General features: G+C 41.6%; 1 pseudogene; it reads right to left on the reverse strand.

The window, feature by feature from the left end:
• Positions 1-12641: 12641 nt before the first annotated feature.
• Positions 12642-13726, reverse strand: LOC140631409 (lymphokine-activated killer T-cell-originated protein kinase pseudogene; annotated as a pseudogene).
• Positions 13727-14024: the final 298 nt, after the last annotated feature.

The raw sequence follows: 14024 nt of genomic DNA on the forward strand, positions 1-14024 counted from the left end.
CGGTGGCAACACGCTTAACAACACTTCTGCTTACTCTGTGGGAGAAGTGACATCATTTAGAATGGAAGAGAAGAGGCTCTGGGCTTGACACAGCCCGAGGGTCCTTAACATAGCAAAAGATGGCAGGCAAGTCATTTCTGGCCAGAGGCTGCACCTGCCCCCCATCCCCACCCATTCATGAAATGTCTTCTGAGCTGAGCTCAAAGGAGAAGGCATTTACCTGTGCCTCCAGGAGACAGAAGAGCCTTCATGGAAGAAATGACACTTGATCTGGGTTTGGAAGAGGTTTTGGAGATTGGTTGGATGTTGAAGGACATGTGATTAAAGACCAAGAGTGATGAACATGAGCAGAAGCATGGAGCCAAACAGTTCCATGGTATGTATAGAAATCCTGTCATGTGGAAAAGTGGCTGGGAGGCCAGAAGGGCATGCATCAGCATGGTCAGTCCATGTTGCAGTAACAAATAGCCTTCAAGTCTCGGTGGCCAATCACACCCACGTCTATTTCTTACCTGTGCTAAAGATCCACCATGGGGAAGGTCTTGTCTATGTTGTTCGGAAGGTGACGGACCCTCTACCACCTGGATCATCATCATTCCTGGCAAGGGAACTGGAAAGTGATGACTGGACTGAATTTTATAGGTTTCTGTGGCATTTCCATTCACATTTTGTTGGTCAAAGCCAGCCACATGGCCGTGAATAACTTGAAGACAGTGGGAAAGTAGCATAGGTCCAAAAGGGGAGGAACTAGAAACATTGGTAAATTGCTTTAATGGCCTCGACGGGGAGGAAGAACCTCAAATATCTCACTAGGGCACTTGGATTTCATCTTGAATAAGGGAACCAGCCAAGATTTGTAAGTGGGAGAGGCATAGTTAGAACTGTGGTTACCTAGAACTGGGCTGGAGAAGAACATTTATCCCTTTGCTCTGTACAGCCTTTTTCTCTCCTTCTGCTTTTTTAGATCTGTCTTCCAGCATAAAAGTCACAATATTTATCTGCTCTCTGCTTTTTGGTAAGCTTAGCCAGAAAGACTCCCTTCATCATTTACCCTGCAGTTTTTGTTTTTGTTTTTGTTTTGTTTTACCCTGCAGTTTTGAGGATTCATGCAATTCATAGGATTATTGTCAACCTACTTGTCCCCAGGTCTAAGCTATGTCCTTCAGCCTCACTTTTATGAAAAGGAAAAAGCTGATGTGTTCATCATCATCTGACTTTAGAACCTATTTCTCAATTAATGGGCTCCTAACTTAGTAAGAGAAGAAAGGGGCTTCCTTAAAGCCCAAGATAAATTAGAAGGGGAGAGAGAGAGAGAAAAGAGAAAAGCAGACCAGTAAGAAGGTGGGAATAGAGGAATAGAACAGGAAAAAAAAAAAGATCATAAAAAGATTAAAAAAAAAACCACAATGTGGAGAAAAGGAAAAATCCCAAGAGAGAGATTTCTTTTTTTTTTTTTTTTTTTTTTTTTTTATTTTTTTTTTAAATTTTTATTTATTTACTTATGATAGTCACAGAGAGAGAGAGAGAGAGGCAGAGACACAGGCAGAGGGAGAAGCAGGCTCCATGCATCGGGAGCCTGATATGGGATTCGATCCCGGGTCTCCAGGATCACGCCCTGGGCCAAAGGCAGGCGCCAAACCGCTGCGCCACCCAGGGATCCCCCAAGAGAGAGATTTCTGACTGAGCGGAAAGTGGGAGATGGAAAAGCCACAGAAACCTATAAAATTTAGTCCAGTCATCACTTTCCAGTTCCCTTGCCAGGAGCCCGGGAGCCAGGCTGCTCCAAGCTTCAATCCCAAAAGGGTAAGAGGTAACATTCTGGGCAAGTTACTTTACCTTACTCTGCTTCATTGACCAACTCTAAAATGGGTGCAAGATTAAAAGAAACCAGATTATAGGGGCACCTGGATGGCTCAGTGGTTGAGCATCTGCCTTCTTGTCAGGTCATGATCCTGGGGTTCCGGGATCGAGTCCCACATTGGGCTCCCCATGGGGAGCCTGCTTCTCCCTCTGCCTGTGTCTCTGCCTCTTTCTGTGTCTTTCATAGATAAATAAAATTAAAAAAAAAAAAAAGAATCTGATTATAGCCTTCTCTTGAGAAGTAAGTGAGTAAATCCCGGGCACATGTTCAGCATAGTCTCTGACATATTAAGCTGTCGATAAACAGTTTTGACAATTATAGTTTTGCAAACTGAAGTTACAATTGATTTGAGTCCACAGTGTGTATGAAGATTTTTGGACTCCTTAAAATTAAAAGGCCATGTTCTGACTCTAACTTTCCTCCTTATCTTTTGCCTCTTGTCCTTAAAATCAAATTCCTGTTGATGAAGAGATTTGGTGACTTAGTCCAGATGAATAGAGCTAATACATTTCCTCATATCTTTCTGCCCTCTGTTCCTTCTGCAGTTCGAATTCTATTTGTTCTTGGAACTTTAATAAGCTTTTTCCTATTTTCATTCTCACTAGACTGATTTTCATTATAAATTCTAGTTCCTTCCACCTTCTCAGGCTGGTCCGAGTCACAGTCTTTCCATGGGTCTGTAATTAATTATGATGACATCTGCTAATGGTGGTGGCTTGGGGGGTAAAGTCTGACGGCCTGCAAGACTACTTCATGCCCTACACTGGAATGTAGTATGAATTGTCTAATATTCTCTTAATGCAGGTGGGAACTGATTTATTTTCACATCAGAGCTTTCATTTTTAAAATTATATGGAAATTTACCTATGTGGAGGGAATTTTTTGGTTTTATTTTATTGTTCAGAGATGCCCTATAGGTTCTGTAGATAGGAACCTGAGACTTAGGCTAATAGCCAGCATTCTAGTTGTGGAGCTGGAAATAATTTTTTGGGATATCTTACGTTGAGGTTCTTAGAGGAAGTCTCGAAGATGGATGTTTGTATGCAGGAGGTATACTGGGTAATGCTCTCGGGAGCAAATCTGTAATGAAGCAAGGGAGGCTGGATCAGGTGGAGAGGGAAGATGGGGTACAATGCAGTTCAATAGTGGCTTCAGGAAATCCCATGAAGAGCTTGGGAACTGGGATAGCCCTGCAGAGATGTCCTCAACTGAGGCAAAGGGTCCTTGGATCTCCCCATCAACCAGTAGTTATGGCCAGCATTAAGGAAGAATATAAGATATCAGGTGAAGTGGCTCTTTTCAGCTAAGAACAATTCCTGGAGAGGGACACATCTCTGAGCCCTCCGTATCCATCATTTCCAGGTGGAGGACAATGGGTGCCATGGTCCTGAGGGGAGGAACAACCTAGTACACACTATGTAGGACATTTCCTAATCATTATAACAGCATCGGAACTCCTGGAAAATGTTGGCTGAGTTCTTTTTCTCTCTGTGTGATTGTGTTAGTTTCTTAGGGATCCTGAAACAACATACCACAAACTTGGCAGCTCAACACAACAAATTTATTGTCTCATAGTTCTGGAGGCAAGAAATTCAAAATCAAGATATTGATAATGCCACGCTCTCTCTAAAGGCTCTAGGAGATGATTTTTCCTTTCTTCTCTCCTAGCTTCTGATGGTTGCTGGAAATCCTTGGTGTTCCTTGGCTTGTCGATGCTTCACTCCAATCTCTGCCAGTGTCATCACATGGCACTTTCCCTGTGTGTCTCTGTGTCTAAATTTCCTTCTTTGTGCTAGGACACCAGTCACTGGATTAGATTGCACCCTGATTTAGTATGACTTAATTTTAATTGATTACTTTTACAAAGACTCAATTTCCAAATAAGGTCATATTCTAAGGTTCCTGAGGTTAGAACTTCAATATATTTTTTTTGGGGGGGGGGGTGGGGGCCCACAGCCCATAGCAGCATATATTTGAGTAGATATATAAATCCATCTACTGATTCATCATCCAGACCATATCATGCCATCTTGCTCATAGAGGTGTCCTTAAAGGTACCTCCACTTCCACCATCCTTGATCAGATCTAACCATCTCTCTCCTGGATTGTTGTGATAGTCTCTCTGCCATTCTCCCTCCAGTCCCTTTGTCTCCATCTACCTCCTCATTACCCCCAAGAGATCCTTTTAAGACCCAGTTTTGATCATGTAACTATGCTGCTCAGAACACATCAGTGGTTTTCAGTTACCTATAACATGAAGTCCACGAACTTTGGTTTGATATTCAAGGTCCTGTGTTACCTGATCTTGTTGACCTGCACAGCCTCATCCCTGTTTCATGTTTGTTTTGAACTTTACACTGAAAAAAAGCAACTTGTTTCTGTGTGCCTAGCATGTCATAGTCACTCAACAAATGGCAGTTCTCTTTCTTCCTACACTTTACAATAAGATGTTTCTCCTCTAATGATCTAATGGAATGGCTACTTCACCTGGTGATGTAGGTACTTTCATAGGTAATGAATGTAGTTGATGAGGATACTGAAAGTCAGAGAGAAGAAAAAAATTACCCAGCTGATGGTGAAGCCAGGAGTCACACCCAGATTTGTGACTTCCAGTATGGGGGCCTTTCTGGTGTCTTTGCAGTTCATACTGAAAAATTCAGTTCATATTGAAAAAATTCCACCTTCCATACATTTAAAATTTATGTTGCTGGTTGCTCATACCTACTTTTGTGCAGGCTGCAAAGATTGAATGAGGGGACAGGTCTCTCCTATATTACACCCGGAACAGAAATAATTGTGGAGGAAGAAATTGGTTTTCACAAGTTGGGATACAGAGTACATTTAAAATAAAAATGCATCCGAACTTGAGGAGACTACGTTGCTCTCAAAACTTCTCCCTTATTAAAAGATAAATGCATACCAGTAATTGTCCTCTCATTATGTATCAGGAAGATACTGTTGACCTCAGGTTTGAATAAAAGCATCAGTTTATATCTGTGTTTCTTTAAGATACAGCTGTGTGAGTCAGAGGTGCTATGCCAGGTGTTACAGAGGTTTCCATGGCAACTTCATCTTTATTTTCCTTCCTGAATAGCGATGTTAAATGGTGACTTTGAGTCAACACTCATTTGAGATTCTCCATTTTAAAAGTTCTGTTCCATTATAAGCTGCATTTATACATCTCCAAGTAGAGAGGAGAACTGAACAATTTCTTGAGGAATTGGGAAAATGCAGACCTTTCATCTGATTTGGACTATTTATCTTTCCATATTATTACTACTATTATCAAAATGATCCTGGGCTTACTTTGCTCTCAAGTTGGTTTTTGCTTCATAGAAGCAGCTGAGGACACTTTGGACCCTCACTCTCATAAAGGAGACATTTCTAGAAATTACTTCCAGAAAAACCAGATCAGGATCATCAGGCAACTGAAGCAAGAGAATATTGCAATACTTGGGCAGTCAAGAGAGAATATCTATAAAGTTGGAGTGAGGGTAGCAGTGAGTGTAGTCATGTTTCATATTTCACAGACCACAGGAAGGGTTTGAAATGGACTAAATATAACTGCTCTGTCTTGGGTGGTACTGAATTTGCACATTCTTTCTGAGAATACCAGATAAAAAAAACTTGGCAATGGACTTTTCGTTGACAAAGACCTTCCACAAAGAATCTTTTTGTAGACAACTGCATGCTATTCTTCTTGGTCAACGTTTTCTTCTAAGACTGGCCCTTAAGTTTCTCAATGTCTTGTAAATGAATTGCAGTGATTGGACTCCAGCTGAGACAAGGGCAGTGGGCAGGGATATGGATGAGGAACCAGGAGACCTGATTCTTGTTACACTCTGCTACTCATTAGCTGTGTGGCTTGGTAAGTCACTTGATTTTCTTTATAGAATTGAATTAATAATATTTCTAGACTCTGACCTTTTAAAGTAGCATTAAGAGATTTCCATCTAAGGTTATCATATTTGCAATTGTTTATCTCAGACATAGACAAAAATCATCAGAGGTATTCATTCATTCACTCATTCACCAAGAGCAGTGGAACAGTGGTTAATGCTTGCAGTCAAGACTGGAGGATCTGGGCTCGATTTTACCTCTTTAAGTCTGTTTCTTCATTTTTAAACTGGGGCCAAAAATAGTAACTTCTAGAGGGAGATGGAGATTAAATAAGATAATGCACATAAAACATGCAGCAGAGTGTTTGGCTCATCATAGGCGCCCAATAAATCTTTATTGAATACATGAGCAGGAATGTTTTTGGAGCAGCTACTTCATTCAAGGCTCTTTTAGAGCTACTGAGGCTAAAGACGACTCAGACATGACCCAGGCCTTGGTGAGTGAAACAAATACAACCATAGTAGGCCTAGTCACTATCACAACCTGTAGCATTCATCACATTTAGGTTATTTGGAAATGTAATTAACATCAACAGTGTGGCCATGAACCTCTTTGAGTTCATTTAAGATTATAGGTCCTCAAGATTCCTGGAAGCGGAATTGGTGGGCCAAAGGGTGTGAGTTACACTGCACCAGAGGCAAGCCTGGGAGTCATGACAGTTCTGAAAGGGGCAAATGGGAAAGGGGCAATGGGAGATACACACCATTGTTACTACCACTTTACACATGAGGAAACAGAAGAGGCCCAGCAGTCTGTGCCACGTCCCACAGTGAACATGGTGGACCTGGGGGCCTGACTGGGCATATTCAGTTCTGCTCACTGTGTGGAGCCAGGACCGGGCTCACAGGGAAAGGAGGAAGTGGGGGAGAGAATTCCAAGCACAAGGAACAGCATGTGCAAAGATAAGAGTCTCAAAAACCAGTTCGAGAGATGTAAGAGACATTTATTATTGTGAATAGTAAGAATTGCCCCCACCAAAGTCCCTCTGGAGAACTTCTGACCGTCTCCAAAATACTAAAAAATCGGTTCTGAAAGTCCTAGCAAAACTCCTCTTAGTTCCTTTGTTGTTCAGATAAATTGAGACAGGTACTTTGAAAAATGTGAGATTCTACAAAAGTATGAATATTTATTACTATTGAGGACAAACTGGAAGGGATTCAATTTATACTCAGTTTAATTAATTTACTTTGACTTGCCCATATGGTTCTCACACTAGCTGCTAGCATGCTTCTGGCTGGTGAATAATTATTTTGTAGATGGGGTATCTGCTGCCTGCCAGGCCCATGGCTCAGTGTTTATGAACAGTGATTCTCGTCCTTTTATCTATGTTTCAAGGTAGATGTTTTCAACCCCATTCCACAGATAAATAAATTGAGCTCAGACATGTTGGGAGGTTTTCCTCATGGCTGCCATGCAAGGCGTGGGGGAGCTGCTGTGGGAGCCCATCTCAGCCTGCCCTTGGAATCGATGATGTGGTAGTGTAGGGGACGAAGGCAATAGTCTAGATTGCCAGAGTAGGCCAGAGAAGGGATGAGGGTGGTCTCTAACCTCTCCCGAGAGCTTAGAGCTGCTTCTCTGACTCTCACTTAACACCAGAAGACTAGAAATGGTTCCTTAACAGCTCTCCCAACCTTCCCGTTTTCCACAGGTCACTTCCCTGCACAGCATTTCCCATACATGGTCCAGGACTGCTGCACTCACATCTCTCACCTGCCTGCCAACCCCACAGATGGCCAGTGGTAGAGCCGAGATTTTGGTGCGAACATGCCTAATCCAATGCCACTTGCCTGCCTCCAGCCCTTTGGTCATGCTGTTCCCTCCACTGAGACAACCTCCTCTCTCTACTGTCTGTTGAAACACTACAGGGCAGAAGTAACTAGCCCTTTCCTGAACCTTTTTCTTGTCCCTTTCTGGAGTCACTTCTCCCTTTGTTATTGTTGACTGTGGATGCTTAGTAAATTGTCCACCTGTTTATTTCTTGAAGTAACAAATGTGTTCAGTATACCCTTTGCCAAGCGCACAGAAGGCAGTGTGTGTTAGATAAATATAAAATGCCACATTCCATCTTTGTGGTTGAGCTCAGTTACGTCTTTCCTATTTGGGCCAAATTTGTCTCGTAAGGTGGGAATACTGAGACTTGCCACATACTTACAAAATGGAACCAGCCAGATTGGTCTTTTTGACAATAAGGCATGACTGGTGTTTGGTCTATTCCAAGCCCTGTGTTACATACTGAGGACTCAGCCATGAGTAATACTTGTCTCTTCCCCTGAGGAGCTCAGGGTGAGAGGGTGGTGAGTGGGATAGACAGAAAGAACTAGAAAATCAATGATTACTGTCCACTGTGACTTTGAGTGCACTGTGACGGGCCACCTCATCCAACCTAGGGTGAAAGGTATCAGGGAAAGGTTCTCAGGGGAGGTGGCCTTTAACTGAATTGTGAAGGAGCAAAATGTATTAGAAAGATTCATGGGGGAGGGGTCCATGAATATCGGAAGCCTAGAAAACAGCATATGAAGAGGCTCTGGAGAGTAAATCGTCCTGGTGCATTTGTTGTACTGGTAGGTAAATGTGGTCTTGGTTTCCCTAATAGTAAAGTAGGGGGTAGGTCAGATGATGTCCAAAGAGCCTTAAAAAACTCTGATGTGATAGAGCATTTCTTTTAACTCTCCCCTCAATAATAACTACAATTTCAAATACAAAATGGATTATGGAAAGAAGTGAATATTTAGTCTTCATCCTTTACAAATATCCTTGCAAAGTTTTCTCAGGGCTAGATCCAGATACCTCTCTCAGGTTTTGGGCTTGAAAATCTTGCTTAAAGGACTAGTCAGTTTAGTGTCTTTTTTTTTTTTTTAATTTTTATCTTTTTAAAAATTTTTATTTATTTATTCATTGAGACAGAGAGAGAGAGAGGCAGAGGCACAGGCAGAGGAAGAAGCAGGCTCCATGCAGGGAGCCCGACGCGGGACCCGATCCCGGTACCCCAGGATCACATCCTGGGCTGAAGGCAGGCGCCAAACCGCTGAGCCACCCAGGAATCCCCTGAATATAACTTTAAAAAATTACCTCACTCTTTTTTTTTAAAGATTTATTTATTTATTTATTTATTTATTTATTTATTTATTTATGATAGACATAGAGAGAAAAGGGGGCAGAGACACAGGAGGAGGGAGAAGCAGACTCCATGCAGGGAGCCCGATGTGGGACTCAATCCCAGGACCCCGGGATCACGACCTGAGCCAAAGGCAGACGCTCAACCCCTGAGCCATCCAGGTGCCCCAGTTTAGTGTCTTTAGAGGACTGGTCCAGTTAAACATCCTGAGGAAAGTAAAATGCTTCTCATCAACATCAATGTTCTCATATCCTCTCTCATGTATTTAGATCACTTTTTCTAAAAATGAGATTATGCATTTTTTGCTGCAGGATCTCAGGGTAAGTAGAAGTGTTGAATGCTAATTCTTTCAAAATAACTCCAGAATCACACTTGCTTTAAGACAGAAACCATTTCCTACTCAACTACATATTATGAAAGATGTCCTTGGTTTCTGCCACTGGAGATGCCTGGTTAAGACTGTTTATTTCCAGGCAAATGTGGTGAGCAAGAGCATTGGGCAAGCATCTGCTCCTTGCCAGTTCCCTTCAACACCTTGTGCTTTTTTTTTTTTTTTAAGATTTTAATTTTAAGTAATCTCTGCACCCAACATGGGGCTTGAGCTTACAACCCCGAGATCAAGAGTTGCACGCTCCACCGACAGAGCCAACCAGGTGCCCCAACACCTTATGCTTTTAATCCTTACAATGGCCATCAGCTTGTGCACTCCCCCCTCCCCAGCCCCCCATTTCCTCTGCCCCTGGGGAGCTCAGCAGGGTTACTTTGGAAATGATAGATTTGGGACTTGAACTCAGATCTGTGTGACACCGTGACCAGTGCTCTTTCTGCCACATCACCCTTGTAGTGGGCATTGTTTTGCTTGCCCACAACATCCCCTTCCCTTTTGATTTCCCTCTGAGGACTCATCTCTCTTTCATTCTCAAGTCTGTTCATTTTGATACAGCTGATTCTAAAACTCAGTCCTAGAGGTGGGCACGCATCCTGTGCCTGGTCAGTGTCTCCGATTTTACTCGGCCACGGGAATTGGCTTGGGGATTGTCCCTGCCATCCAGGCTAGGCCACTGAGACACCATTCTGAGAGTTTGATGAAACCCCGTGAAAGAGAAATTCTTTCCCACTAGAATCGTTACCTGTGTAGATACTGGAGCCTTGCGATGCCAGACCACACAGAGGATTTGCCTAAAGATGGCACTAGCGCAGAGGGAAATGGAAGCAAGAGGTGGAGAGAGTTAAGTGCCCGGCCTGTCTTGGTCTGCTTGGGACTTTGAAACTGAGAGTCTCCCATCACCGGAAGCCCTTAGTCCCCCAGCAGACTAAGACCGCTGGTCACCTTAGTGGAGAATGACATCAAGTTTTGGTATAATTTTTATGTCTTACCAGATTATGCCATGTCTGACACCCGCATACACAGGGACTTTTCTGTTACACCTAAACCAATACATCTCCTTTTCTTTTCTTTTATTTAAGATTATTTATTTGTTTATTCATGAGAGACACACAGAAAGAGGCAGAGACACAGGCAGAGGGAGAAGCAGGCTCCTTGCAGGGAGCCTGATGTGGGATTCGATCCCAGTACCCTGGGATCACACCCTGAGCCAAAGGTAGATGCTCAACCACTGAGCCACCCAGGCGTCCCAATACATCTCCTTTTCTGCTGAAGCAGACTGAGTTGGTTTCTGGTGCCTGCAATTTAGAAGATCTTAATGAATACATGGCACCAAATTCAAGGTTGGGAATCTTCCCACAGGACCCTACAGGGTTTTGTCAGAAAACAAGGGAAGGCAAGACACAGAAGGTTACAAGACAGGAGTTTGAGATTGTTGCTTTAATGCAAGTGCTGTAGGAACTCCAAGGCAAGAAATGTCAGGGAGAAGACCAGGTTTTAGTTGGATTTTGAATAAAGTTCAAGATTGGGGTTGCATCAAGCAAGAAGGGAGGAGGTGGAGAAAAAGAGCTCACTGAACATCAAAAAATGTTCAGTCAAAAATAATGCTTCTCCCTAAGCAGCAACATCAATACGCACTGTATAAATTAATCTTTCTTTGAGGTTCCTGATTCAGAAAGGATCTTGGAAGGTATTCAGTGGGGCTTGTGAGCAGTTTTTAATATTAACACGCATTGATCTTAAATCGGAACTGGCTATTGGCAGTGGTGTGTGCCTCTGCTTTCGCATGGAATTCTACAAGCCCTTTCCTTTTAGTGGACAGCGCTGTAGCCTGCCCTGTGATGAACCACTGATGCTTGGTAGAAGCAGTTAATTAAATGGATAGGGTCTTTTAAAGATATCTGTGGGGATGGGATGGGTCTCAGAGGAGATCTTGGTGCTGAAAGGATGAAAGGGCATTGAATCCTTTCATCTAGTCTGACTGACCTTGTGAGATTTGGAATTAGATAGACTTGGACTCAAAATTCCACATTAATTATGTTATCAGGTTAATTAGTTGATTTTTCTGAGCTTAGTTTCTTCACTAGTCAAATAAATAAGGATGTGTACATCATATTTTCCCATGAGATTCTGTATGCAAGCACTGTGCCCGGTCATAGTGAGTTCATCCTGATACCCTCCCCCAGTTATCAGCTTACAAAACAAAAAAGTTGATTTTACAAGTCTCTTTGAGCAGATAGACTCTTCTTGTGTATCTCCAGGGATGGAGAGCTCATTATCTTACAAAGAGACTCAATCTGGGCCAGCTCAGATGGTTAGAAATTATCTTATTTTGAGCCAACATTTGTCTCCTTGTAACTTCTCACTGATCCAAGTTATGATCTCTGTGGTTATTTTAGTAAGCTTAATTCTTTATTCCTTATGGCAGCTCTTCAATATTTGACAACAGCTGTCATGTCAACACCTTCTGGATGAATATGGTGAGGATCATGGATAGCAATGATAATGTAAAGAGCTCAGTACGGTGTCTGATGTATGGTAAGACCTCAGGATGGTAGCACATCAGACTTAGGGCTAGAAAATCCTGGGAGAAAATCCTAGCTCTACTACTTTCTAGATGTGAGACTCGGGGCAAGTTGCCTTCCATTTCAGTTTACTTCTCTACATAATGGGAATTTATTTATTTTTTATTTATTTATTTATTTTTTTAACTGAAGTCTCCTTTATTCTATATCATCCTACTAGGATTTTATTTTTATGCCAGTACAAAATACTTAAGAGATAGATTACTAAATAAAAAAAATATTTCAAAACAGAAAATACATCTAATAAATTAAAGCGAAAGCCAAAGACCTGGGGAGAATGGAGAGAACAAGATAAGCCTTAACCAAAAGCATCTAAATACCCAGGAAGCTAGTCTTATGAGCCATATTCTCTCAGCTTCTGGTGACCATATTTAATAATAAGCACATCAGCCAAACAAGGCCAGGAAAAAGTTAAATGGCTTAAAAAATAAGCAAACGTAGACTTCTTTTTGTATGGCACAAAGTGCTAATTTCAATAGATCTATTAAAATAATTTTTGAGAAATAATAAAAGAGATGGTCACTCGATCCAAATTAATGTTAGGCATAGAGTTTATAGCATTGTATTACGCTAGTGTTTTATATATATATAAATGTTCAAATACATAAGTAGCTAGTTTCCTGAACTTGGTAGAAAACCTATAATCTCAAATGCTTGTCATCAGAAGCATATTAACAAATACAGCTGTTTAAATGTTAACTAGGCACTGTGGTCCTAAAGTGGGTCACTTCCAAAAAGTCTAATAATTACAGCTTATCATAGTAACTCTGTAGTGTATTAGAGTAAACAGAACAGTTCTATACATGAGCCACATGTAAAGGCAGTAGTCATGAATATGCGGGGATCACTGGACATCTATTTCCAAAGCTTCCACGATGTGTGCGGCAGAAGGACAATCTTTAGGATCTTTGTTAGTGCATACAGAGAAAAGTTCAATTACTTTCTGGTACGTTTCATCCAGTTCTTCCATATTAACAGGTGGCCTCGTCCCCAAACTGCATAGTATGCTTCATCATCAAAGTCGCTTTCATCAAAAGTTTTATCTTCATCATCATCATCATCTGGAAGATTAATGTGTGGAATAGACAAAGTCATCATTTCCCACAGAGTCAGGCCAAAAGCAAATATGTCTGCCTTGTCAGTAATAATGCCATTCTCTTCCAAAGCTTCCTTGGGTTTCCAAGGCTCAGTGCCAATATAACAGGCCTCAGGATCAGTCACAGTCATATTTTCATCAAGTGGCAGAGAGACTCCTACATCACAGATTTTAATTGTTTCAAAATCACCTTTAATTACAACATTTGAAGACTTTATGTCTCCATGAAGCAGTTTCTTTTCTTGGTGTACATACTTTAACCCTCTTGCCATGTTCAAAGCAACTTTTAAAATTATGGCTGCTGGAAAAGGATCTTGGCTGTCTTTATTTCGTTCTTCTATTAAGTCATTTAGAGACTTTTCACCTCCATATTCCATAGCAAGACATAGACTACCATCACTGGCTTCAGTTTAGGCACGATAACCTACAATGTTTGGGTGATGGAGGTTTTTCAAAATCTTAGCTTCATCTATTAATCTCTTTTGATACATACTTTGATAATGATCATTACATTTAGGGTTAATCTTTTTCATAGCCCAAGGAGAATGAGACAAACCTCTTGGAGATCTTTTCATAAGGTACACATTTACCCCAGTACCAAAGTCAAGCTTCTGCATAAATGGAGAGGCAAGAATATTTATACATGGAGTTGAACATAATGCAGATTTCTTTTTTCCAATAATTTGCTTGGTGTCTTGAAATTATTGATTTCTTCATTGTAATAAACACTCAGAGCCACGCCAGGGAGGAGAGGTCTCGGCCAAGCCGGTCTTGAAATCTCCATAATGGGAATTTAAAAACCTACTTTATAGGCTTGTTTTGAACTTGTTATTAGTGAAAGGTATTGTCACAATTAATATAAGCAATATCCCCTACGCACCTACATTTTCCATAGGATTCAGGAGAGGTAGAAATCTTCACACTTTCTATAGGACTCAAAATCAAAGGGAACAAGCCCCAAATGAGGATGACATGGGATATCCAACCCAGGGAAGAAATGATGGGGAGTCCCAGAGTTTCTGGGCTAGAAAAGGACCAGCCTACAAAGGAGCAGGAAGAGGAGCACTTGAGAAAGGAAAAAA

This window comes from Canis lupus, chromosome 4 (assembly GCF_048164855.1).
Source record: "Canis lupus baileyi chromosome 4, mCanLup2.hap1, whole genome shotgun sequence".
Taxonomy (NCBI): domain Eukaryota; kingdom Metazoa; phylum Chordata; class Mammalia; order Carnivora; family Canidae; genus Canis; species Canis lupus.